This window comes from Lissotriton vulgaris, chromosome 3_1 (assembly GCF_964263255.1).
Source record: "Lissotriton vulgaris chromosome 3_1, aLisVul1.2, whole genome shotgun sequence".
In the NCBI taxonomy this organism is placed as follows: Eukaryota; Metazoa; Chordata; class Amphibia; order Caudata; family Salamandridae; genus Lissotriton; species Lissotriton vulgaris.
Window position 1 is genome coordinate 1961761532 of NC_141689.1, and position 15410 is coordinate 1961776941.

A 15410-nucleotide genomic window follows, 5' to 3' on the forward strand; every position below is an offset into this window, starting at 1 on the left:
TCGGTCTACCTGAGCTTGAGTGGTGGGAGGAGTTGTCACTGACACCTGCATATGGCTGTGCATGTTCTCACATAATGGGGCTCCACCCGTCTGTAGTGTGCCTTGAGCCAGGTCATGGCAAGGCAGGATCTTGTGCACTACAAAGACTATCCTTTGAAATTTACCTACAGTAAAGGCAGACACTGGTATAAGTACTGGAGCTGTGACACCACATTTTTAGAAAACTTCTGGCCTAAGAGGAGACTCTGCCAAGAGGAAGAGCTGTTGAATCTGTAGGGGGGAAACTGCCTGTTGCTGTATTTTGCTGGCCTACTGCCTGTTGCCTCTGTCTTTGGCAGTGAAAGGACTGGACATTACTTTCTTATCCTGCCTCTCAAGGTTTGTGCTTGCCTCCTGTCAAGAAATTTCAGGGCTATCAAAGACTTCATCCGCAGCCTCTGAAATCCTCCGCTCGGAGTTCTGACCTGCCAAGTGGGGCCAATTCGAGTTCTGGGCCCTTGGAGGTGGCATCTGCTGCAAAAAAGAAGAAAATCCACTCACAGGTCTTCAGCACCTGTTTTTCCCACTGCAAGTTTTCCATGCAGTTGAAAATCAAATGTATAACCACAGTGCGACCAAAGAATCAATGCAGCACCTGTTGTGTGGCTCCAATATCACCGCAGCCTGAATCTTGAGCACTGTATCTCTGATATCTGAGGCACCGGCTCCGACTCTGCTGCAGGCCCTGCTGTGTGGCTGAAAATTCAATGTATGACCTGCTCATGGCTGGGAGAATCAACGTAATGTCTGGTTTCGCCACCGCCCCATTGACCCCAGAGCATTTTGATTTTCCACACATTGCATCTGTACGCCAAACCTTCATCAACGTTACCCAGAAGTAAGAAACCAAGGCCCTGTGTTCGAAATCTGACGCGTAACCTCCCTTGGAAGAAGGGTTTTGACTCATCACCTCCCCTGACAGCAAGGAATCAACACATCACCTCCCTTGAGAGTAAGGAATCTACGCATCGCTGTGTTTTCGCTGCTTTATCTCCCCTGTGCCTGTTTTCATCTTTTGATTTTGATACATCCTAGTTACTTTGCACTACAAAGTGACACATCCATAGTTTTCTAAGAACTGAACTATTTTGAACCTATTAAAAGTGACATCTTTGCTTGTGTATATTGGAATTCTTTTGTTTTGTTCTTGTTTTATTCAGATAAAGATTGGTTATTTTTCTAAAGTGGTGTGTTGTTGATTAGTAGTATTTTCAATGTGTTACTGTGTGTTTATGTACAAATGCTTTACATATTGCCTTTGAGATAAGCCTGTCTGCTCGTGTCAAGCTACCAGGGTTTATTTTAGCTGTGTAATCCCCTTGTGTTGACTAGAAGGAAGGATCCCTACTTGGATAGGGTGTGAGCCACTGCCAACTAGAGACCCAATTTCTAACATTGACTAAAGTAGTCTGAGAAAGAAATGGCGATTTTGAAAAAGAGTGCGGATGTATGACGTTACAACGCATACTTTTACTCCGCATACCATTACAACGCGGTATTTACAACGCATACCGTTACAACGCATAGCGCTTTGAGGTGCTGGATAGTGGTAAGTATAATTTACTATTCTAACTCCAGCCCCCTTGGACCCTAGGGAAGGTGTTGGATAGTAAATTATACTTATTCCCTATCCTAGAGCGCCCCCCAGCGCAATGCATTGTAATGGTATGCGTTGTAATGCCTGCGTTGTAGTGGTAGTGCGTTGTAAAAAATGCGTTGTAACAGGTGTATACCAAGAGTGCTTGTTCACATATATGAATCATAATATGCATTTAATGATTTGTAAAATAATACATTTTATATAGTTTTCAAACAACCATTTCTGCCATTTTTAAATGGTGTAAATAAGAGGTGTTACTATTCTCAAATGAAATGGTACTTATCTTATTAACTATTGAAGGATGCCAAGCTGAGTGAGTCATCCCCATCCAAATTGATGACCATCAAGTCATAATTCTTGTAAGGTAATTACATTTACAGAACCATCTTGGTGTACATTTAAGAAATAACAAATGTATTGAATAATGAAACACAACCATGGTTTTGTCACTGTTGGTCTTCCCTGTACACTTACCTAATGTGAATTTAGGTAAAAGTATAGAACATCAATAAGGTTAAATAAATCTTCCTTCAATAAAAGGAAATGGTAATATTTATATTTGTTGTGAAAATCTTACCTTATTGGACGCAGGTTTGTATGTTTATTATTGCGTTGTGTATGACATCAGTTTTGTTTTTGATAATAATCACTACAAACAGCTCAACCTCTTTCTAGCTAAACCTCAAAAGACTACGTTAATAATTAAGTTTTATGTTTTGACGTTTTTTACAGGGCTTTATACGACACACTTGCTACGTAAATAACAGATATTGCTATTACCTGAGATTATTTATCTCGGGTGGACTGGATGGCGGAGTTGGCTTAGTGACAACACAAACCCCTTCAAATCACAAAGAAGCCAACGGAGCTCCCTCACTCAATGATGCCATTTGTTAAGGGCTTGCTATGGTGCTTTTCTTTTGACTTTAGTTCATTTTGTTATCGTTCCCGTGAGACCCTGACACACCGTTTTCAAAGCCATAGGCCTGATTCAGTGTTTGGTAGATACAAGACGTGTCAAACAAGCACGACATATCCTGTCGGCCCTATTTAGAGAGTATGGATATCAGTGCCCTCTGAATATGGTGGACTGAGCATCAGCTGGCATTTTGGGGGATGTGCTGCAGCGGCCTAATTGGAAGCCCACCACTTAATTTGGGTTGTTGGTGGTAATACAAATTCAGTTCTCTGCTTATTCAAAAACCAGCAACATTATTTTATCAACTATAATAGCTCATTTTTCTCCACATGCGTTTTGAGATTAGGAAACAACGCGCACCTCAGTCTCTGGTGATTTATTTAGTAAACAAAATGTAGAGGGGAATCCTGTTTATCTCCGAACTGGACGCACTAATATGGAACACTCTAATGTCAGATCTCACTACTATTCCTGACCATCTCACATTTCAGATGGCATTTAAAACATACCCCTTTCATTGAACATTTATGAAATCATAACTCCTTAAACAAGCATTGGCAAAGCAAATAGTCCTCCCCTTTGGGACCAATTGAATTTGCCAATTTCTTGTGGTAGTGTTGCACAGCGTCATAATGCTGTGCAACAAACTAAAATTAATTTAAAAAAAAAATAGGTATAATCGTTGTGTTGTCATTCCGCTAACACATGCATGTGTCTGAATGCATGCACTAGGCAGCAGAACGATGTAGCCTTCATTTACTTGAATCTTTTGTTTACCAATCACAGCTAGCAGAAGTACTTTGGATCGATAAATGAAAAACACATTTTTTGTGTGAAAGCGCAACTTGTAAGGGGGCTGGGAGACCCCGTTGAGGGATAAAGGAACTGTGGGTGGGTTAAGAATGAGAACAGCAGCAGACAGAGGAGGGGAGCACAACTGGCAGAGGACTCCATGGGTGAGAGAGATACTGAGCACAGGGTGGGGGAGAGAAGCACACAAATGAGAGAGAGCAGCAAGGGAATGTGTGGGAGAGAAGCACGTAGACGAAATACAGCAACGTGGAACAGAAGGGAGAGAGAAGCATACAAGGGATACAGCTGAAAAACACATGCTTTTGTAGAGTCCTTACTCAAAATAAAATGAAAGAGAACAACCTGGGGGAGAAAAGCACAGGGATGAGAATGAACAACGTGGAGCATGGTGGGAGAGGAGCACATCTGGAAAACATATACACTGTCATGAAATACAATAAAGAAGTTCCCTAAAAGTGACCACAAGAATGATACAACTAGAGAGGCTATGCTCCAAGGAGGACAAGATGGTGCAAGGCAAACCATCGTCTAACAAATCATTAAAAGTGACAATAATGCCAACCAATGGTAATCAATGGGCGGGCTTTAAACACACTGTAAGTTCTAGTTAGCTAACAATAGTTACTTTTTTAATGAGACAGCTTGCATTGTCTGGTAGGCTCTACACCTCAATGAAAAGTTGCCAGCATTGTTCTCTAGTCTGGCACACTTCCTTTTTCTTCTGCAGTGCAACAGCAGCACAGTATATTGTCACTTGAGACACATGGGTTTTATGGAAAATATATATTTACGTTGCTTAGAATCCTCATAAACAATGTCAACTATTTCATATGACTGCTGCTCCTTGTTACCTGCAAGTCGGAAATATTGGTTGAAGATTCATACTGGCAATGTCTCCTCTTCCATAATTCCTTTTTACAGCTCTATATTGTGATTCTCCTGCCAACTATGTATTAGCGCCACCTGCACTCCGGGGCGAGGTGCCCTTAGTTGCTACAATGAGCCTCATCCCCCTCTAACACCGGAAGTTAAACCTACCGGGAACCCTCCAGCGATACCACCGGAGGGCACGAGGTCCACAGGGGCTATATAAGGTCCAAAAAAGCACTGGGGCAACCTCTGCGTCCCCTTCAGTGCATTAACGATGGCGCAGACCAGTTGCAAGTTACCCACCCACCCATCCCTAGAGTGGCAGGGTTCCTAGCAGCAAAATAGCGGGGGATACTCAGAAGTGAACTTTTTGTCTGGACTGACTGACCCCTGGATGGGGGGGCACTCATTTGGGAATAAAAAAAATGTAATTGCGCGCGCTGAAACTCATTTGCTGTTTCAGCGTGCGTAACGAAATTCGTTTTATTTATTTCTTATTCTACATTACTCCAGTCGGAGTATACTACCCTCCACCCTGCCCCTCCCTCACCCGCCCCACGGCACTCCCTCCACGGGCCGCTACTGCTCCTGGCTATTGGTTACATCTGAACTCTTTTCTGCCCGTGTTGCTGCCGTAGCTGTAACCTGCTGAATCCACAACTCACTACTGAGTAATAGTGCCTCCCGCGGGCCCGCCCGCCAGTCTCCCGCTGCTCTGCCGCTCTTTGACCAACTGGAGCGGGAGCCTCCAAGAGGAGACCGGCGAGGGGCAGGACTACAATACCCAGAAGCCCTACTGGGGATCCGCGTCACCTCTAAGCGCCAGGAGGCGCTTAAAAACGACACTAGCACCGTCTCGCGGGACGCCGGGCGAAGCCCGGGCCAAGGGCGGGCCCGTCCTATCCCGTCACAGACCGGAAAAGACTGGACTGGGCACCCCCTCTAACAGCGCATATAAGGTAAATTTTCATCTCGTCTGAAACATTGTCACTCCACTCGCTGTCCCCAGATATCCGCTAGTATAATATAAAGATATATGAGACTGCTGTCACTTATCATCTGTCTTTCTACGACTGCTCGACCATTTTCCCCTACAATAAATGTCACCAAGGGGTACTAGAAGTAAAACACTTTTAAATATGGCTAAAACTGTTGGCCCTATCGATCAATTTATCACTAAAGCCAATCCAACCATCGATCAGGGTATAATCTTGCTAGACCGTCGAGTATCATATGAACTGGCACAAGCAAGACGATCTTCCTTGGGTCCCCTGACATTAGCCCAAACACCTCTGACTCAGCCAGAGAGGGTAATCGCTCTAGAAACACGTGCCGACATTCTCAGCATCCCAAATCTGGTCGACTTGTCCGCGTCCTTGTCATTGCTGGACTCGCAATTGACCCAGGTGCTTGAAAAAACGCCTGATATCTTCGCAAGCCCGCCTCAACAGGTCAATGTCTCAGACCAGAATGAAGAAAGGGGGCAAAGGGAGGGAGCAATCATAAAACAGAAGGCCATAAGTAATAAAACACCAAAAGTCACCAAAACTCCAAAAATAAGTGAGTTACAACAAACAACAGGTCCCAAGAATCAGAGAAAGGGAAGAAAATTAAAAGAGCAAAATCAGAAAAATAATATTTCTAATGAAGCGGGAGCTGACAACAGTGCCATCAATTCCCATCTTACTGTTGTCGATCTCAGCGTTAATGAAAGCAACGATGACATCGCCCATAAGGAAGATTCTGATTATGACACGGATAAAATATCTAAATTAGGCGATGCAGATCAGCATCTGATGGCTCGGATAGCGGAGTTAATAAAGCACCAGCTACAGCCCATTCAAAGGAGTTTGGAAGTAATAGAGAAACAAATAGCAGTATTAACCGCCACTTTAAAAAATCCTGCGAATGTAAAGAATCTAGGCCTGGCAAATACGGGAGGATTAACAACTGTCAAACATATGCCAGGACAACCTCTCAAAAATGCTACCAGTGTAAGTAGTACTACTACCACCAAGGCAGGAGAAACTGTTAAAGACACAACTAAGGGCCCTGCAACTCCATCTCTAAAACTAAGTCCCCCCAAAAGCCCCTTAAGAAAGCTCCAGACACACAAAAAAAACCACCCTCAATATATATCCCCCCGAAACCACTCCCAACAAATACTCCTCATCATGAACAGTCACAACGGCATAACATACAGGGAGAACGGATAAAGAAGGGATGGACTAAGTCCATAAACCTCCCTCCTGAAGCAACCCCGTTCGTAGTAATTTTGACGGGGGTGCCTGAACTGAGTCATGAGACAGATGAACCAACCTGGTCCCTATTAAATAAAGTTTGGCATTGGTTGAATTCCAACAGACCAAATCCGCAAAATTATGTCACCAGAATTACTACAGCACGAAGGGTTCCATGGATAGGACATCAACAAAAAACAATCCCAGGCGACTGCGTAATAGTTAACTTTGAAAACCCTCGCGCAGTGGATTATATTTGCTCCTGGGATACTGTGGACAGAAACGGAGGTATAAATACCAAACGTCTATCCTTTTTCTACCCACCGATATCCCACTATCCTGAAGGTTTAAACTGGTCCTCAAATTGGTCTTGGAATCAGGTAGATAACGGGCAAAGAGGGTGGAATCAGGGAGGATGAGGGCATGAAAACAGAGATTGTTCTGGCTGGAACAATGGCAGGAGAGTCCAATTACAACCGCAAAGGAAAATTTTGGGGTGGAATACCAACTTTTAACAGTTACAGCTGTCTAGAGATGGTAGATTGACCATCATCACAAAGGGAGTATGATAAGATTGGTCTAACAGACATCGGAGATACAACCACAAATATATCAGAAATCCGTAGATATAACTGTCTCCAGGAAAGAGGTAGCATATCAGCTAAAGGAACAACTGGTTTAAATGATCCAATTCCACACTCAATCACGGTAGACTTAATACACGAGACCCACGACTATCCTGAGGTTTCCGAGGGTATTGTCTCTCTTATGCAAGATAGCCTAGAAGAACGGGGTATCAAATCAAAATCAAATTGTGAACCACAGTTAAGACACCTTAATGAAACTAGTACCCAGGGTAGGATGTCAATTATGACAACTCCCGACTCTGAACTAAGGCTATTATTCTGGAATGTGGCGGGATTAGCCTCTAAACACTCCAAAAGCAGTTTCCTCTCCTTGGTAAATTCAAGTAACTTAATCTGTCTCCAGGAAACTTGGCTTAACGACCCTATACATTTCCTGGGATACAAAACATATTTCTCAGCAGCCATAAGATCAAACGCAGGTAGGAGCAAGGGAGGACTACTAACATATGTTTCGAATCTTTGGCCCTGTTGCGAAATAACTCCCGTAAAGTTAGAGCAGAATTACCAGCTCATCACTTTACGTAGAACTAGACAAGAGGTCTACACCATCATAAATTTTTATATTAACATGACCCTATTCAACCTAACCAAGGTTCTAATGAGATTTACCATCTGGTACTCGATCTCGCAGTAAAATATGTAAAGCAATCCCATACTGTAGTTTGGGGAGGAGATTTTAATGACAACTTATGTAATAAGAGCGATACCCCTAACTTCGGGATAACAGATGAAAACGGAAACTGCATAACCCACTTCACACATACATCTGAGGGTAATAACATGCAGATGATGATGGTTGAACTGGATATGGGTTTCGCCAATAAATTAAAATCCCCCATACCTGAATTTAGGCCAACATTTCATGGACGGGGCCTTAAAAGCCTGATAGATTATGTCTTAGTGTCAACAAATAAAGCTTCAAACATTAAGACCTTTGAAGTACTCAACAACGCACTTAGTGATCATTCCCCTATTAGGATGACACTCAAGGAACACAAGCCACAGAAGAGAGGTGATACGGTCCAGCTAAGCCTATTACATCAACAGACATTAACACTGGATAGGCTAAATGGCTTCACAATAAAGTGGGGGAAATTAGATCAGGAAGCCACAATCGCAAAAATAATAAAATGAAACAGAAAAGAGATAGAAAGATGTCTAGACCCCTTTACAACCCCAACAGAGGTTTTGGCCAATAATGGTGAGATTGTGGAAAACATTAGGAAAGAACTAACTAGAGACTGTAAAAAAAATAATAAGAGCAGCAAAAAGGGATGGTTTAGCACAGAATGCACGAAAGCTCACACTAATCTAAAGAAGGCTCTAGCTAAAGTAGAGAGAGATAGAGAGGAGATCATCAAATTAAGGAAGGCCTATGCATCCGCAATCCGGAACAGGAAAAAGGAACTACAAACAAATCTATGGGCCCAACTACAGAGAAGCAGCATCCTAAAGGATAGTACAGCCTTTTGGCTTATAGTTAAGTCACCCTTCCTAACAGAAAGTAGACACACCATCTCTAGACGTCGCAATCGATGCAGAGGTATGGGTACAATACTTCTCTGAGGTTTTTAGCTGGAAAAAAGTTCCCGAATCAGAACACGTGGAACGCCTGACACCAGTGAAATACCCACTAGACCTACATTTCACATTAAATGAGATGGAAAAGGCAATAAAAACTGCCAAATCCGGTAAGGCACCAGGACCAGACTCAGTCCCTGTGGACCTTTTCAAAAACAATCCAGACCTGTGGTCACCGCTTCTTACCAAAGTATTGAATGTGGCCAAAGAGATCGGCTTGGTTGACTCATGGTCGTCTTCGATACTGATTCCCATCTTTAAAAAGGGAGATAGAGACAGTCCTGCCTGCTATCATCCCATTTCACTCCTGGATTCGCTCGGGAAGATGGCAGGGCGTATTCTTCTCGATCGGCTCCAGGAGTGGACGACTGACCATGAGTCAATCTCGGACCTGCAATACGGGTTCAGGGCAGGATTGAGTACGGTGGAGCAGGCCCTAAACTTGACGCTACTGGCCGGAAAATACGTAGATGCAAAAAACTCCTGTCTACATATGGTATATCTGGACTTAACAGCAGCGTTTGACTGCGTTGTTCATTCAAGACTATGGTCAATTATGTTGCAAATGGGATTGACCCCCCAATAGTTGACTTCCTACGTGAACTATATGCAGGGGCAACGGGAAGAGTGAGATTTGGGACTGGTGGCCAGCTAACCGATAGTTTCTCCATAGAGAAGGGGGTCAGACAAGGGTGTGTGCTGGCCCCCTTCTTATTTACCTTGTATACTAATGGGTTAGAGGCTACAATGTTAGAAGGCACAGAAGATCTTCCAGCAGCCGGTTGTCGGCAGATACCAGCCTTATTATACGCGGGCGACGCAGTGATCCTAGCCAGAACCCAGTCCAGCTCCAACGGGTTTTGAACAAGAACTGCTCGTTTATGGCCAGCTTGAACCTCAAAGTAAACATAAAAAAGACTTATGTGATGCATGCTGGCATAAAGCACAAAAAACCCAAGAAAATCTACGTGGATAATTCCCCACTTGAAAGAACAGAAACATATCCCTATTTAGAGATTCTAATTGACGAGTCTTTTAAGTAGAGAGAAGCTGTCAATTCCCGTACATTGGCGTTTTTAAGGGCCGTTGGGGCACTGAAGGCTTTTTCACTTCGCTTAGGGAAAAGACCACCGACAGAGCTGCTCAAAATATATAACGCAAAGTGTCTCAGCATTGCGACTTATGGAGCCGGGTTCTGGGGCGGGGTGAACGTAGAACAGCTCCAAAAAATTGAAAATTCTTTTTTAAGGTTTCTGCTGGCAGTTCCAAAAAGTACCACAACATATGGTTGCCATCTCGAACTTGGTTTGGATTATATTTCGGACATTATTAAAATCCAACCAGTTATGCTGTGGCGAAGGATTTGGGCAACGGAACAATGCCAACTTACGAGAACAATTGTCCAAGATTGTATGAAACTCGATAATATGGGAAAGATAAGATGGCTGGTCTACGTTAAAACATTCCTTACTGACATTGGTCTAGCAAGATTTTTTGATGATCCCCCATCAGTAACAGATTTTTCAAAAAAAGATTTAAAAATAGCGTGTTTGTCGCACCTGTCCCAAATACGCCTGCTAAGCGAAAAATGGAAAACAACTGTGCAACAATGTTTACTTATACAACTTGTTCCTACTATTCAACCATACTTACAGCTTAACTTAAATCATTATGGTACACTTTTGTTGACCCGTTTTAGGTTTAATATATTCCATCGTATGATTTCATTCCCTTCCCAAAATTATTGGTCTGTAAAACTTCCCCCTTGCCCTTGTGATTCTATTTCTTTACAATCAACTATACACATACTTTTTTTCTGTAAGTTTTATGTTACACCACGCAGGCGATGGATAGTACCAATTCTAAAGGCTTTGAAGTTGCGTCAGTGTCGTCCAGCCTATTTGGCCTTACAGTTCCTGGATAACGAACTTATAACAAAGTCCATAGTGCATTTTCTTAAATTTTGTGCTAGGCATCGCACTAATCTATGACAAGGGGATCAATCTGTTTTAAGTATATATGAATTCTGGTAAAGAAAAAAATATATAGTTTTTAATATTTGAAATTCAAAAATATGAATTTTTATAATGCATTTAAAAAGTTTTTATATGAAAATGTAACTGATGTACTTTTATGAACTTTTATCGTTTTTCAAAATAACGGAAACGGAATAAAGATGATTTGATTTGATTTGGTTACATCTGATTCTGACTTTAAGAAAATTCTTGATGAGCTTATGCTTGCTTAATGACCGAAGTTAATGTGAAATTGTGACTAAGGGACTACGCCATGACTGACCCATAAAACTATCTGATTCCTGTTTGAGGCATGATAGTGAAGAGGGTTGAGCAGTGGGCGAATTGCACGTTGCATGCATACTATATTAGCTAACTTTCTCTGCCATGCTGACGATTAGGTTTAATATGTATCTGATCAGAAGCTCAAAGAGCACATTTACAGTTTGTGTATTGGGGGAGAGGATGGTCAAATTTGCCATGGCCTTACGGTCCAGAGGGAACTGTGCCGAGCTTGCACAAATATGTAGTCTTTTGGGTGTCCGTACCTGATTTGCCAAGAAAAAGCTACATTCATTTCGACACTTACAATAAACTACTCTGAATACGGGGATAATGCACACCTCGAATTATCTTATTCCTCAGACTAGAAGGACTGTGAAGGCTCTCATCAACTTATAAAGCAATTATATGCTTATACAGGTGCATGATAGGTGAGGGAATGGAACCGCTGAGGGACCTGCAACGAAAGTGGGAGGGGGAGCTGGGAAAGGCGATCCCTGAACAGACATGGGCTCAGCTGGTTAGAAGGGCATGGAAAAGCATCAGAAATGCCAGATTCCGACTGGTTCATTTCTTTATACTACATAGGGTGTACCTCACTCCTCCCAGGATTAATAAGTATTTTAATGTAGACACAGCAAAGTGCCCACATTGTAACCTAGAGGGGGCGGAGTTCAACTATATGCTGTGGGAGTGCCGCAGTTAGGAACATACTGGGAAGAAGTGGTCGAACTGCTACGTGAGGTCACGGAACGACAAATAGAACCTGACATAGGTACCTGTTTACTTCATTGGTTTCCCCACACGGCCAAAACGAAGGTAACAAGCAAGTTTTGGGATTTGGGATTGTTCTTGGCCAAAAGAGATATCACAGCGCATTGGAAGGCTGTACAAGGTCCCAGCATCAAGAGGTGGAAAGCAGACTTTACTAAATGGGCAACAAGAGAAAGCACAGTCTGGCTTCAAGTTGCACAGTGGACTAACAATGAGAAAGCACTGGAGACTGAAAGAGCCTGGGAGGCCCTGTTTTTATTGCTGCAAGCGCCTGTGGAGGGTTCTGATGTAAGTTCGACCTTAAATGTATAAAGAGGGGAGTTCTAAACGTGAGGGACAACATGAGGCTCACTGCAAATGCTATAACATGATTATTGAAGCGGACCGCTTCGGCGATAGCTTGTACCGTACTGGCATTTTCATGTTGAACATCAATGAGTAAATTGTTGCATTGGATCCCATAGAATACCCTATAGTTGGACACACCGGGGGATGTGGGAGGGATGGGAGGGGGTGGAGAATGGAAAGGCTTATTTCTTTATTTGTTATATAACTTGGTTCAGGGGAACATTCACAATCTGGTTATTGGGCAATGCGGAATCCCTAATGATCCGTGAGTAGTACTAACGGCATATGACTAGCGGATATTATTTGAGTGAAGAGTTGACCAGGATCTACTGGTTTATGATGATGATATATAATAAACCCACGAACAACTGTGGGTTGTTGACATGCTGACTACCGAGTATTTGACATTCTGTATTGACTGCCTGCTGTTGTGGTGAAAAAAAAAACAGGCAGAGGAGAACTTGAGCTCATTGGTAATCAGTACCCCTGCTGATTTAACAATCTTAAGACAAAATAGTTGTAACATCACATTGCAGAACAGATATTAGTTGAATTCAAAGAATACAAGAATACATAGTTGGATTTCAGAAAAACGTAACTTAGGAATACTTATCCACACTTCAACAGTAGAGTAATCATGTCATATCAGTAGAATAATTGTGCTTTTGGCCAGCTGCCCCAAACACGTTCTTACACAAAGTGCACCTCCAAATTGCATATATTCTGTAACACCGACAAAGGCCAACATTTCTCGAGTGTTTCGACTTTGATGAAATGGGGTTTACAATGGTAGAATTATGTTTATTTCCAGGCCCTTCCTATGTTAACATGCAGGAAAAGTACACAAACCGTTCTGAGATATTTAGTTTTAATTTAAATGCCTTTAAACTCTAAGTTCAGTAGTAAGAACAGCCACCGTATTTCAAGTTGAGAGGATTTGTGAAGGAAACTCGGTAGACTTCCGTTATGGGAAATAAAAGATAACAAAACTTCAGCTGATTATACCATTGAAAGAAGTTAAAATAAACTTGCACAAATCTTAAACAAATGGAAGTCAAACATTGAATTACTCTTCAGGAGGTATTTACACTGAACCTGGCACATTCTCTCCAGCTGACACCTCCATGTGCTAAAACCTTTTCAGACTCTATGTGTGAATTGAACCCAGGCCAGGTGCGCCCCTTCTCCTTTACCCAAACTTAGAAGCAGGGCTGTCTGAGGAGCGGATGCTGGTTACTGAAGAAAGGAAATGTGCACAGGGTGCAAAGCACTGTGACTCCTAAAGAGTAGTAACACGACTTTTAGAAGGAATGCGTGTGTTTAATTACATTGCAGTTTCAGATCACATGAAAGTCGCATTTATTTTCATTCAGAATGTGTAATAAGATTAGACTGTTATTGAAAAATGTTCCATATTTGTCAGCAGAAAAACACAGAAGTCCATATATCCCCACGTCAAAAAAAGTGTAGTCCCTTCAATTTTGAATTCCATTTGTAACTATAGGTCTGACATTCATGCGATTTCAGGAGGACGCAAAATATGTTTGGTGTCCAGGTTTCACCCGTGGAATCTTTCTGTGGGTGTCAGAATGTTTAGATCATAAGGGAATCACACTAACGTGTGAATTCTGATTCCTCCATAGGTAACAGTAACCTAGGACTGAGGTATCGAAGCTTCATCAATTCATATACAAAGAGAAGGGTTCGGCCCTCAGGAGATTTTTTCCTAATTTTCAATAAAAAGTAACATTGTATGAACATTCGCCTTTTTCCGTGGTCACTCGCACTTCTGTACGAGATGTTCGTGCTGGTTTTAAACCCTGCACACTGGGATACTGCTGTCCCGTGCCCAGTGTAGGTGCACTCAGTGGCATAACGAAAGTTGAGGGGGCCCCCATACAACGTACACCGAGGGCCCCCGCTCCAGATTTAATCGGGAGCTCCCAGGCCTGAGTACTGTGTTGAGGGAGCTCCTGCAGCTAGTGCCCCCCTGTGCCGCAGGGGTCTGTGTTAAGCCCCTGTGTGCTATGCCCTCTAAAACATGTTGAATTGGTATACAGCTAGTAGGCAATCAACCTATAAGTCCCTAATTTATTGTACAAAGTGTACCGAGGGCCTGTACATTAAATATCACTACTGGACTGCATCACCCATTGCGCCACCCTCTACAGTGACAGTGCAAAGATGACTGAATGCCTACCAGTGTATCCTGGCTTTGCAGCATTAAAGCTGCAAATTCGACCTGTCAATATAAACCTTTTGATAAGCATAAACCTTCCTTTTATAGATTAATAAGTCACCCCCTAAGTAGGCTATACTGCCCATAAGGAAGGGTGCACTATATTTAAAAGAAGGACATGTAAAAGTTTAATGTTAACAACGATCTTACAGTGAAATGACCTCAAGAGCTATTTATACTGTAGCAGATTTGTCAGTTCCATTAGAACGCATTGGGATAGGATATTACATTTAATAATGTTAAATCTGACTTGGAAGCACGTGCAAATTTAATTCTTGGAGTTTTAGAAATAGTTATAACATGTCCAACTCACTGGTGAAGTTGGACTTTCAATGCAGATTTTGGGAAAGGTACTTTTGGAATATTACCTTTTCCTTCATACAGCCTCTGGAGACCCATGTGAATGGGATTCAACTCTTATCTGGCAGCTAAATATCCATCTTGATGAGGTGTGAAAACTGCTCCAGAGCAGAACATAGGCCTTGGGTGTGAGAATGTGTTTCTGTTTGTCTGGAAGGATGACCATCTGGGCTGTGCGCAAGAGTCTCATTAACTTCAAAGCAGCCTATCCTGTCACAGGGACATGTTAACTGACACCTGGGAAGGGCCCTTCTTTGTTCCCCCAGTCAGACAGGCACCCATCACAGTAGGAGATGAGCTGCCCCCTAGTTTAAAGTGATCACAAAGAAAGAGTTGCTCATTTCCCTGGTACGATCTCAAGGTGGTCATACAGATTCAGCACAACTACAGAAAGGTTTAGTCATCTTAGATTTAGGCAGAAAGGGCACTGTGGGAATGTTTGATGTAAGGCGTCCAAGAAGTGCTGAAAAGTGAGAAGGGTGACCTGTAGTAACTTTTTACCTATTGGCTAGTTTGGGTCCAGGTGCCACCCCCACACACAGGCTTGTGCTAGGCATAAATGTGGCACCCCCGGGCACCCTTTTCAGAACCCTACTGGACATGGGGAAGAATGAAGAAGTACTTTACCTGTTGTTCAGACCTATGAGGAGACCTGAAAGGCTGGTCCTTCTCCCACAGGTATC